Source organism: Delphinus delphis, chromosome 4 (genome assembly GCF_949987515.2).
Source record: "Delphinus delphis chromosome 4, mDelDel1.2, whole genome shotgun sequence".
In the NCBI taxonomy this organism is placed as follows: domain Eukaryota; kingdom Metazoa; phylum Chordata; class Mammalia; order Artiodactyla; family Delphinidae; genus Delphinus; species Delphinus delphis.
In genome coordinates this window covers 110,109,680-110,123,366 of record NC_082686.1, presented here as the reverse complement: position 1 = coordinate 110,123,366, position 13,687 = coordinate 110,109,680, and the positions used below count along the sequence as shown (strand labels likewise).

Below are 13,687 nucleotides of genomic sequence, written 5' to 3'. Positions count from 1 at the left end.
AACTATAAAGTTTCTAGGAGACACACATATGGTCTGGGTGGTAGCCCAAGAATTTGCATTTCAGACAAGTTTCCCAGATGATGTACAGGCTGCTGGCCCAGGGACCACATTTTAACATTGTTTTTTAACAGTGTGGAGCAAGAAAAAAAAGTGATAACTTTTTTTTTTTCACTCAACTCTTCCCCTTGAATAATTAGAAAGTAAAATAGTAACTTCTTAGTAATAAATTGAAACTATTAATAATTTAGGATTAAGTAGAAATGATAGAAGCTGTGAAGAAATATCTTTTTCAGCCATGTTGAATTTAGGACTAGGAAATAACAGTTTTTTGAGAAGCCTAACTGGATACGGTATACCAAGAGAAATTTACTGCCTTAACCCAAAGAAAAATAGTCGTGCATATAATATGTACCCTTGCTTATGTGCCCAACACGAAGATAAGATATTCAAGTACATTTCAGCCTGGCAGCCCATTCTGCTAGGTCATGCTCCATGATGAAATGTCATTGCCATTTCCCTGAATTAGAAAAAAGCCTTCCGTATGGAGACTTCCCTAATGTTCTTCTGTGATTTGCCATTACAATCACTCTCCATGTCATGCTTCTTTTTGCTTTTTTTTTTTTTTTTTTTTTTTTTGCGGTACGCGGGCCTCTCACTGCTGTGGCCTCTCCCGCCGCGGAGCACAGGCTCCGGACGCGCAGGCCCAACGGCCATGGCCCACGGGCCCGGCCTCTCTGCGGCACGCGGGATCCTCCCAGACCGGGGCACGAACCCGCGCCACCCACATCGGCAGGCGGACCCTCAACCACTGGGCCACCAGGGAAGCCCTCCTTTTGCTATTTTCTTTGAAGTTTTAGCCAGGCAGTTTGCAGCTAGTACATATTCCTTAGAGCAGTAAACAAGCTTTAAACAAATAGGTAGCATCAAGGAATTTTGGAGCTTTATAAAGGGGACCTTACAGATGACGATCTTACAGAGAGGCAGAGAGAGTGCAAACCTTTAGAGCATGGGCTATAGAGTTTGGCAGCTCTGAGTTAAAATCCTGCTCTACCATTTAACTAGGAAGGATTTCTAGAGCAGTTTCTTCAACCATTTAAGGTCTCAGTTTTCTCACATGTAAGAAGAGACAATCTCTTGTGAAGATTAAATGGGACAATATGTAGAAAGTACTCAGCCCCTTGCTTGAGCCTAGTGTGAGTAACTATTGTAAGTATAATTGGGATAGTATCTTAAGCCATATAAATGTGCATTTCTCCTTTGTATTTCCATATGAAGCATCTCCTTAACCAGTATAAAGCATTAATCTGGGGAAGGGGATGGCCAGGGAGTATGGAGTAGAAAGGGAAAGAAAAGACAATTAGGAGATTTATTGCAGAAACATAAAGAAAATAATTAAGATTCTAGCAGGCAACAAAAATGTTTTTGAGCACAAACTGAGAGAGAGAGAGAGAGAGAGAGAGAGAGACGAAAACTGAGGTGCTGAGCATTTTATTTGAGAGACTGAGTGTTGACCTAAAGGGGCCACGTGGTAGGTTTCTTGCCAAACTGATTGCTGTCATGCCTCTCTTTGTATCCAAGCCCTTTGCACCATGACTTTGCATGCCTCCATCAGGTGAATGGTCCAGCAGACTAAACAACAAGTGCAAAGACACTGAGGCAAGAAGGAGCTTGACAGTGTTCAAGAAACACAGAGAAGGCCAGTGTGGTTGGAGTGCAGGGAGAGGGACTGGGGAATGATAGAAAGTGAAGTCAGAGAGAGGACAACACCAGATCATACACAGCCTTTGAGACTAGAAATCTCTGGCAACAGTAGAAGGAAAAGCCCAAATCACTGTGGCCTGCTTATACATGAGTGCAGAAGGACCTATGGTTAAAATATCAAAATGCTTTCATTCCAGTTGGTAAATAGCCACTGTGCTGATCCCACCTAAAAGTCCCCTCAGCTCTGGCCAGCCATGCCCCTCCCTGAGGGCCATAAACCTTCCAGGATCCTGTAATTTAAGAATTCAGGGTAACTAGAAGCCTCTAACCCTGATCTAGTGCCATGACTACAGATGCGTAACATTATCCCCAGGCAAAAGGAAGAGCATTTCTTTATATACATTTTTATGAAGTTCAAAATAAACATGTATTCATTCACTTAGTATTTATTAAGTACCAACTATGGGCCAGGAGGTATTAGAGGTGTCGGGGATGAGTGAGAGAAAACAGACCAGTTTCTGCCCTCACAAAGCTTAGAGTTTGTACTTTAGGCAAATTATTGCCTGTAGGGAGTAATTTTTAGGCAGTGGTCCTTAACCTAAACTACACAGCAGAATCACCAGAGGGTTTTTAAAAGTACTGATACCTAGGTCCCACCCCAAGAGGGTCTGATTTAATTCCTCTGAGTAGTGGCCAGGGCATTGGAAATTTCTAAAAGTCTGCCAGCTGATTCAATGTGCTACCAGGGCTGAGAACTTCTCTCCTAGAGATATGAGCCAACATGGATGACAGAGTGGAACTGTGACATTTTAGTAAAATTTATGGTTGCAAACCTAGAGAGTTAAGTCTTCACTGCATTTTAATACATAAAGATAAATCAAGATGGAAACATGATTCTTTCAAAGGTGTTTTTCAGAAAGTTCTGGAGGCCGTCTTTGTAGAATGGTGTCCTGACTAATGCTGCCTGGCAGTCTGACCCAATGTTAGGCAGGTCAACTCCACGTATTCTGCCAATACTCAGCAAAACTCTGGGCTTTGTGAAATAGAATTCCTGAGGAGAAGGACCTGTAAATGTGAACACTCCTACCCTTCTCTTCCCCCACCCATGACCTGTCTGCACGTCCCACCCAAAGCCAGCAGTCAGCCTGAGGAATGGGTGAACGCCCAGGACTCCATGCCATAGGTAAGGAATCCAGCCCTTGGGGTCAACAACCAAAACTTGAGATTGCTTTTCACACGGATTTATTACCTCTCCAAACCACTTTCCAGTTGCTTCCTTCAGCTGTCCATCAAGTGACAAATGTTTAGGATGAAACAGAATGAGAAACTCCTTGAAAAGATTTGACCCAAAGGAGAGTCGAGAGGAGCTATGGAAAGGGAAACATGCACCAAACGCTGGGCTGCAGCATAAAGATTTTTCTAGATTCATTGGGTCACAGAGAAGCATCAAAGCACATTCTAGGACAATGAATGTGCTCAGGGCTAGCTCTTGATTATTCTGTCCTAATGAAGGGGGACAATGATGTGAGTTTTCTGAAACAGCAGCTGATTTTAATGAGCGGTTTGGTTTTGACTCTGGAAATCACTACTAGGTAAATAAAAACGTACCCAGCATGTCTGACCATTTTTCAGCTGGGCAGCTTGGAATGTGGCCAAGAATGTAGAAAGAAAATGGCTAGCATTTCAAAATTCATCTGAGAAAACCCACAAAACAGAAGCATCTTAGTGGAAACAACAGAGCTCTGAATTATGATTTAGAAGGCAAGAATTCTTGTCTCTGGTCTATCGTGACCAGGTGTGTGACATGGGTAAGTAACTTCTCTTCTCTCTGTGCCTCAGTTTCCTCACTTTTAAAATGAGGGGACTAGACTTAAGTGATCTCCAATAGAACAGATGAGTAAAATGGAATTTAATATCAGAGAGAGAGAGAGAGAAAATAGTGATGTGTAAAGCATGAAGACCACTGTCAGGGAGCAACCAAGTTTGTATTTGGAGCCCAAGACACTCGTAGGGGATGAGGGCAGGAGGGGATCAAGACACTTACACTTTTTCTCGAAAATTAAAACTAGTCAGGGCGAACTGGGGATTGCCCTGAGCTATTCTTAGAGTCAGGGAAGGGCCACGAGAACCCTAGGTAAACTCACCACCAAGGAGAAAAGATAGGACCACCAGCCCAGCTTCTGCACCAACTTAGAAGTTCAAAAGTGTAGTGCACACTGGGACCAGACCCAACCTAGGATCAGGGAGCAGGCTTGAGTCCTGGGGAAGTGGCCATGTGAGTGAGGAGCTATAATGATGGGAATCCAAGCCAGGTTTGCCTGAAGCCCACCACTGGCTGAACTTACTCCTGAGGGCTGGGACCTTCTCTTTGGTCCCTTAAAGAAGAGCGGTGGCCAAAGCAAGCTACACTAGCGGCTTCCCCTAGAGCCACCAACCTCTGTGGAACGACAAGAATCCCCAGTCTCAGTTGGGACTCCAGAAGTTGAAACAGAAATGACCAGGAGAGCCCTGGCCTATTAGAGGAAGGGGATCCCAGCAAAGGTCACTGTATTTCCTGTTCACTGGGCATGCGAGAGCTCCCACATTCAACTTTGGGACCCCACCTGAGTGGTGCCTTATTTGCATCCCAAACTATGAATTGGGGCACTCCAGTTATAGATCTATAAGATCCCTACAGCTCTAATATGATGTGGTTTTAGTGTACCCACACTAATATCACAAAGACTGACTTTATTTCAGAGTTTAGCATATAACTATCCCCTTAAGTTTGTAGACATTGGGACTCCTGTCTAAAAATAGGGAGAAATGGGTAAATTAGGGATCCATCTGTGACCATTACATAGCTTAAAATAAACACAAAAGGCATATCACTGCTAATGATCCATGAATTCACTCCATATGCATGCATTAGAGATCATTAAAGTAAAAGCTGGGAATGCAAAAGATAATTATATAGTTTGAATATCTAAAAATTTTTCCTCATAGAGGGCATATTTGTATGTATGTGTAAAATATAAGTGTATTACCCCCAAATGGAAACTGAAACACATGCTTGCTTTAGTGGAATTTCCTGTTTCAAATGGCCTTAGACAATAACCATCAGCTTTGTAAACATGAGGACCTCTTGATCCAGCAATTTCATATGTAGAAATTTAACCTGATGAGAATTTTCACCAGTATACAAAAACAAATATATATGAATGTTCATTGTCACAACATTGTTAACAACGAAAAAACTGAAAAGAATTGAAATATTCATTAATAAGGGATTAGTTAGATAAATTAGCAGGCATCCATATGCCAGGATACTCTGAAATTATTAAAAATAGTCAAATGTACTTTTATAGCAGAGAAATAATTTTATGTCAACTGAGGGAGCTGACATTTACAGTTTGTATGTTTACCCCATATCCATTCCCTGCCTCAAATCAAATCTACATTGAGGCTGAGGCCTTCCTTGTGTCAGGGAAGTTTGGTTACAAAGAGTGCTGATCACAAAAAGATAATTCCTCACACAGGTCAGAATGGCCATCATCAAAAATTCTACAAACAGTAAATGCTGGGGAGAGTGTGGAGAAAGGGAACCCTCCTGCACTGTTGGTGGGAATGTAAATTGGTGCAGCCACTATGGAGAACAGTATGAAGGTTCTTTAAAAAACTAAAAATAGAGCTACCATATGACCAAGCAATCCCACTCCTGGGCATATATCCAAAAAGATAGATGCAGCCCAATGTTCACTGCAGCACTATTTACAATAGCCAAGACATGGAAACAACCTAAATGTCCATCAACAGATGAATAGATAAAAAAGATGTAGTATATTTATACAATAGAATATTACTCTGCCATAAAAAAGAATGAAATAATGCCATTTTCAGCAACATGAATGGACATAGAGATTATCATACTAAGTGAAGTAAGCCAGACAGAGAAAGACAAATATCATATGGTATCACTTACATGTAGAATCTAAAAAAAAAACAAAACAACAAATGAACTTATATACAAAACAGAAATAGACTCACAGACATAACAAACTTATGGTTACTAAAGGAGAAAGGGGGGAAGGGAAAAGTTAGGAGTTTGGGATTAACATAAGCACACTGTTATACATAAAATAGATAACCAACAAGGACCTACTGTATAGCACAGGGAACTATACTCAATATTTTATAATAACCTATAAGGGAAAAGAATATATATATATTTATATATACATATGTGAACTTGAATCACTTTGCTGTCCACCCGAAACTAACGTTGTAAATCAACTATACTTCAATAAAAAAAAACACAAAAAGATAATTCTTAGTGCTTAGCACCAATGACAAGAGACCCAGAGAAAGGTATTCTCACCATCCCACTGGCACACTTTTGAGAATGAAAGTGAGTGCTATTAATAATGACATGGAAATAACCCAGACTGTTCTGAGGAAACAGGGACACACTACCTGGACCTTTCCCTGAAAGTTAATTCATTTTCTTATAAACCAAAGACAAATGTCATCTTTTAGTAGATAAGGCCCTTGCTCTCATGGAGACTTAGGTGAGGGGAGATGGCAAATAATAAAGAAAACAAAATAATGAACAAGATAATCAGAGACTAATAAAGCTTTGAAGAAAAAAATTTTAACGGGTGAAGTGATGCAGGGTGGGGAGGTAGAGTGGTCAGGAAGACCTGCTTGAGAAGAAAAGATGTGGTGGGAGATCTTAATGTCCAGAGAGGGTTGGGCATGCCAAGATGTGGGCAGAGCACTCCTGATGGAAGACCAATGACCAGTGATGCCCGAGGCCTCTGATGTGTTGAAGGAATGCACCCTGTGAAAGCAGAATTTGTTGGAGGGTTAATCAAGGGGATGACATGATCTATATCACGGTCTAGGGGAAGGAATGAGAAAGAAGGAAACAGAGCCAAAGATACCTGATGGAGGGGGATGGATGATGTGTCTGGGGAGAAAATTAGTAAAGGCAGGAAAAGGGGGGTGGGTGGGAGCACAAGAAAGAACCATCCCAGCAACTGCTCCAGACTAGAGGTAGTATAGCTGGTGCTGATACTGGACAGTGCCAGGACTGGCTCACCTGAGGGGCTCAGGAGTTTTTCTAAAACTCCAGGGAGATCAGAGGGAGATAGCAAGAAAACCTTGGATTGGAGATGTGTAGCCTTGCCAAGAAAAGGCTAGTGCAGAGTTCACTCTTAATCTACAAACAGCAAATGCTGGAAAGGGTGTGGAGAAAAGTGAACCCTCCTGCACTACTGGTGGGAATGTAAATTATACAGCCACTATGGAGAACAGTATGGAGGTTCCTTAAAAAACTAAAAATAGAACTACCATATGATCCGGCAATTCCACTACTGGGCATATACCCAGAGAAAACCATAATTCAAAAAGACACATGCACCCCAATATTCATGCAGCACTATTTACAATAGGCAGGACATGGAAGCAACCAAAATGTCCATCGACAGATGAATGGATAAAGAAGATGTGGCACATATATACAATGGAATATTACTCAGCCAGAAAAAGGAACAAAATTGGGTCATTTGTAGAGACGTAGATGGACCTAGAGAAGTCATACAAAGTGAAGTAAGTCAGAAAGAGAAAAACAAATATCGTATATTAACACATATATGTGGAATCTAGAAAAATGGTATAGATGAAACAGTTTGCAAGGCAGAAATAGAGACACAGATGTAGAGAACAAATGTATGGACACCAAGGGGGAAAGTGGTGGTGATGGTGGTGGGATGAACTGGGAGATTGGGATTGACATATATACACTAATATGTATAAAATGGATAACTAATAAGAACCTGCTGTATAAAAAAGAGAATAAAAAAGAAGAAAAGGAAGAGGGAGGGCGAAATGAGGAGTATGGGATTAACAGACACAAACTACTATACATAAAATAGATGAGCAACAAGGATTTACTGTATAACACAGGGAACAATATTCGATATCTTCTAGTATCCAGTAATGGAAAATAACATGAAAAAAATATATATATATAACTGAATCACTTTGCTGTACACCTGATCCTACACAATATAATACATCAACTATATTTCAATTAAAAAAATCTGTAACAAAGGATATATTAAAAATTTTAAAAACTCACACAACTGTACACCAAAAAGAGAGAATTGTACTGAATGTAAATTTAAAAATAAATTTTAAAAAGCTTTGGAGAAGAACCATTTCTCACTAGGAATTCTGGTCTGAAGCATCGGTGCAAGGCCTCTGCCCAGAGCAACCTATGAGCAAATGAAACTAGACAGAGCACAAAGGAAAACAAAAGGTACTACAGACCCGCCTCTTTGCCCTGGAAGTGTACTTGCGGCATGTTTCTCCAGGCCTTCAGGCTTGGGTCTTGGACTGGAACTACACCACCAGCTTTCCTGGACCTCCAACTTGCAGAGGTATTTCTCGGCTTCCAAAATCAACTGTGTGGTTGACAGGGTCTTGTTGCTCCGGCCAGGTGTCAGGCCTGAGCCTCTGAGATGGGAGAGCCCAGATAAGGACATTGGACAACCAGAGACGTCTTGGTCCCACATAATATCATTCGGCAAGAGCTCTCCCAGAGATCTCCGTCTCAATGCTAAGACCCAGTCCACGCAATGACCAGCAAGCTCCAGTGTTGGACACCCCATGCCAAACAACTAGCAAGACAGGAACACAACCCCACCCATTAGCAGAGAGGCTCCCTAAAATCATAATAAGGCCACAGAGACCCCAAAACACACACCAGACATGGTCCTGCCCACCAGAAAGACAATATCAAGACTCACCCACGAGAACACAGGCACCAGTCTCCTCCACCAGGAAGCCTAAACAACCCACTGAACCAACCTTACCCACTGGAGGCAGATACCAAAAACAACAGGAACAACAAACCTGCAGCCTGTGAAAAGGAGACCCCAAACACAGTAAGTTAAGCAAAATGAGAAGACAGAGAAATACACAGCAGATGAAGGAGCAAAGTAAAAACACACCAGACCAAACAACTGAAGAGGAAATAGGCAGTCTACCTGAAAAAGAATTCAGAATAATGATAGTAAAAATGATCTAAAATCCTGGAAATAGAATAGAGAAAATACAAGAAACGTTTAACAAGGACCTAGAAGAACTAAAGAGCAAACAAACAATGATGAACAACACAATAAATGAAATAAAAAATTCTCTAGAAGGAATCAATAGCAGAATAACTGAGGCAGAAGAACGGATAAGAGACCTGGAAGATAAAATAGTGGAAATAACTACTGCAGAGCAGAATAAAGAAAAAAGAATGAAAAGAATTGAGGACACTCTCAGAGACCTCTGGGACAACATTAAATGCACCAGCATTTGAATTATAGGGGTCCCAGAAGAAGAAGAGGAAAAGAAAGGGACTGAGAAAATATCTGAAGAGATTATAGTTGAAAACTTCCCTAATATGGGAAAGGGAATAGTCAGTCAAGTCCAGGAAGCACAGAGAGTGCAATACAAGATAAAGCCAAGGAGAAATATGACAAGACACATATTAATTAAACTATCAAAAATTAAATACAAAGAAAAAATATTTAATACAGCAAGGGAAAAGCAACAAATAACATATAGAGGAATCCCCATAAGGTTAACAGCTGATCTTTCAGTAGCAACTCAGCAAGACAGAAGGGAGTGGCAGGATGTGTTTAAAGTGACGAAAGGGAAAGACCTACAACCAAGATTACTCTACCCAGAAAGGATCTCATTCAGATTTGACAGAGAAATTAAAACCTTTACAGACAAGCAAAAACCAAGAGAATACAGCACCACCAAACCAGCTTAACAACAAATGCTACAGGGAGTTCTCTAGGCAGGAAACACAAGAGAAGGAAAAGACCTACAATAACAAACCCAAAACAATTAAGAAAATGGGAATAGGAACATACATATAGATAATTACCTTAAATGTAAATGGATTAAATGCTCCAACCAAAAGACATAGACTGGCTGAATGGATACAAAAACAAGACCCGTATATATGTTGGGTACAAGAGACCCACTTCAGACCTAGGGACACATACAGACTGAAAGTGAGGGGATGGAAAAAGATATTCCATGCAAATGGACATCAAAAGAAAGCTGGAGTCCAAGTGGAGCAAGTGAGCTGAGTGGTTGTGTAGTCGCGTCCTGGAGACCAGTAGCGCTTGCAGCATGGCTGAGTGACTGACTGAAGAGCAGATTACAGAATTCAAAGAAGCTTTTTCACTATTTGACAAGGATGGTTATGGAACTATAACAACAAAGGAATTGTGAACTGTAATGAGGTCTCATGGGTAGAATCTCACAGAAGCAGACTTACAGTACATGATTAATGAAGTGGATGCTGATGGTAATGGCACAATTGACTTCCCGGAATTTCTGACAATGATGGCAATAAAAATGAAAGATGCAGACAGTTAGGAAGAAATTAGGGAAGCATTCCATGTATCTGATAAGGATGGTAATATCTATATTAGTGCAGCAGAGCTCTGCCATGTGATGACAAACCTTGGAGAGAAGTTAAGAGGTGAAGAGGTTGATGAAATGATCAGGGAAGCAGATATTGATGGTGATAATCAAGTAAACTATGAAGAGTTTGTACAATTGATGACAGCAAAGTGAAGACATTGTACAGAGTGTGTTAAATTTCTTGTACAAAAACGTTTATTTGCCTTTTCTTTGTTTGTAACTTATCTGTAAAAGGTTTCACCCTACTGTCAAAAAAAATATGCATGTATTAGGACTTCATTCCTCCATGTTTTATTCTCTTATCTTACTGTCATTGTCCTGAAACCTTATATTTTAGAAAAATTAAACAAGTAACACGTTGCATGTGGCTTACTCTGGATATATCTAAGCCCTTCTGCACTTCTAAACTTAGACTGAGTTTGTCAAATGAGGGAACATGTGGGTTATGCCTTTTTTTTTAAGTTGTTTTCTTTAGGAACTGTCATCATGTTGTTCTTGAAGTGTGGAGTTGTAACTCTGTGTGGACTATGAACAGTCAACAGTATGTACTTAAAAGTAGCACTATTGCAAAATTGGTGTTTTATCCAGGACCCATACACTATCTTTTTGTACTGCTGGTCCTTTACCAGAAACAATTTCTTTTATTGTTACTTGCTTGTTGTTTTAGCCACTTAAAGAAAATCTGCTTAAGGCACAATTTGCCTCAAATCGACTCCAAGATGTATATTTGTTTTCCAATAAAAATTACAATTTACCTAACAAAAAAAAAAAAAAAGAAAGAGAACTGGAGTCACAATTCTCATATCAGACAAAATAGACTTTAAAATAAAGACTATTAGAAGAGACAAAGAAAGACACTACATAATGATCAAGGAATCAATCCAAGAAGAAGATAAAACAATTGCAAATATTTATGCACCCAACATAGGAGCACCTCAATACATAAGGCAAATGCTAAGAGCCATCAAAGGGGAAATCAACAGTAACACAATAATAGTAGGGAACTTTAACACCCCACTTTCACCAATGGAAAGATCATTCAAAGTGAAAATAAGTAAGGAAACACGAGCTTTAAATGACATATTAAACAAGATGGGCTTAATTGATATTTATATAGGACATTCCATCCAAAAACAATAGAATACACTTTGCTCTTAAGTGTCTATGGAGCATTCTCCAGGATAGATCATATCAAACCTTGGTAAATTTAAGAAAATTGAAATTGTATCAAGTATCTTTTCCGACCACAATGCTATGAGACTGGATATTGATTACAGGGAAAAAACTGTAAAAGATACAAACACATGGAGGCTAGACAATGCACTACTAAATAACCAAGAGATCACTGAAGAAATCAAAAAATACCTAGAAACAAATGATAATGAAAACACGATGACCCAAAACCTATGGGATGCAACAAAAGCAGTTCTAAGAGGGAAGCTTATAGCAATACAATCCTACTTCAAGAAACATGAAAAATCTCAAACAAACCACCTAACCTTACACCTAAAGCAATTAGAGAAAGAAGAACAAAAAACCCCAAAGTTAACAGTAGGAAAGAAATCATAAAGATCAGATCAGAAATAAATGAAAAAGAAATGAATGACACAATAGCAAAGATCAATAAAACTAAAAGCTGGTTCTTTGAGAAGATAAACAGTTTTGATAAACCATTAGCCAGAGTCATCAAGAACAAAAGGGAGGAGACTCAAATCAATAGAATTAGAAATGCAAAAAGAGGAGTAACAACTGACACTGCAGAAATACAAATGATCATGAGAGGATCAACTATATGCCAATAAAATGGACAACCTGGAAGAAATGGAACAATTCTTAGAAAAGCACAACCTTCCGAGACTGAACCAGGAAGAAATAGAAAATATAAACAGACCAATCACAAGCACTGAAATTGAAACTGTAATTAAAAATCTTCCAACAAACAAAAGCCCAGGACCAAATGGCTTCACAGGCGAATTCTATCAAACATTTAGAGAAGAGCTAACACATATCCTTCTCAAACACTTCCAAAATATAGCAGAATGAGGAACAATCCCAAACTCATTCAACGAGACCACCATCACCCTGATACCAAAACCAGACACAGATGTCACAAAGAAAGAAAACTACAGGCGAATATCACTGATGAACATAGATGCAAAAATCCTCAACAAAATACTAGCAAGCATGGGATGAAGTGAGACAGTGGCATGGACATATATACACTACCAAGTGTAAGAGAAGATAGCCACTGAGAAGCAGCTGCATAGCACAGGGAGATCAGCTTGGTGCTTTGTGTCCAACTAGAGGGGTGGGATAGGGAGGGTGGGAGGGAGACGAAGGAGGGAGGAGATATGGGGATATATGTATACATACAGCTGAGTCACTTTGTTATACAGCAGAAACTAACACACCATGGTAAAGCAATTATACTCCAATACAGATAGTTTTAAAAATAATACTAGGAAAAAGACTCCAACAGCACATTAAAACTATCATACAACATGATCAACTGGGATTTATCCCGGGAATGCAAGGATTCTTCAATATATGCAAATCAATCAATGTGATAAACCATATTAAAAAACTGAAGGATAAAAAACATATGATCATCTCAATAGATGCAGAAAAAGCTTTCAACAAAATTCAACACCCATTTATGATAAAAACCCTCCAGAAAGAAAGCATAGAGGGAACTTTCCTCAACATAATAAAGGCCATATATGGCAAACCCATAGCCAACATTGTTCTCAATGGTGAAAAAATGAAACCATTTCCACTAACATCAGGAACAAGACAAGGTTGCCCACTCTTACCAATATTATTCAACATAGTTTTGGAAGTTTTAGGCAGAGCAATCAGAGAAGAAAAAGAAATAACAGGAATCCAAATTGGAAAAGAAGATGTAAAGTTGTCACTGTTTGTAGATAACACGATACTATACATAGAGAATCCTAAAGAGGCTACCAGAAAACTACTAGAGCTAATCGATGAATTTGGTAAAGTAGAGGATACAAAATTAATGCACAGAAATCTCTTGCATTCCTATACACTAATGATGAAAAATCTGAAAGAGAAATTAAGGAAACACTCCCATTTATCACTGCAACAAAAAGAATAAAATACCTAGGAATAAACCTACCTAAGGAGACAAAAGACCTGTATGCAGAAAACTATAAGACACTGATGAGAGAAATTAAAGATGATACAAACAGATGGAGAGATATACCATGTTCTTGGATTGGAAGAATGAACTTTGTGAAAATGACTCTACTACCCAAAGCAATCTACAGATTCAATGCAATCCCTATCAAACTAAGGCATTTTTCACAGAACTAGGACAAAAAATTTCACAATTTGTACGGAAACACAAAGGACCCCGAATAGCCAAAGCAATCTTGAGAAAGAAAAATGGAGCTGGAGGAATCAGGCTCCCTGACTTCAGACTATACTACAAAGCTACAGTAATCAATACAGTATGGTACTGGCACAGAAATATAGATCAATGGAACAT

The 13,687-nt window shown here is 39.4% G+C and overlaps 1 long non-coding RNA gene and 1 pseudogene across 1 annotated transcript in view; one reads left to right on the top strand and one right to left on the bottom strand.

The window, feature by feature from the left end:
* LOC132424994 (uncharacterized) overlaps nucleotides 1-13,687 on the bottom strand; it is a 111,302-nt gene that overhangs the window by 15,749 nt on the left and 81,866 nt on the right. The gene's annotated exons all lie outside the window — the stretch shown is intronic.
* Nucleotides 9,880-10,329, top strand: LOC132424245 (calmodulin-like; annotated as a pseudogene).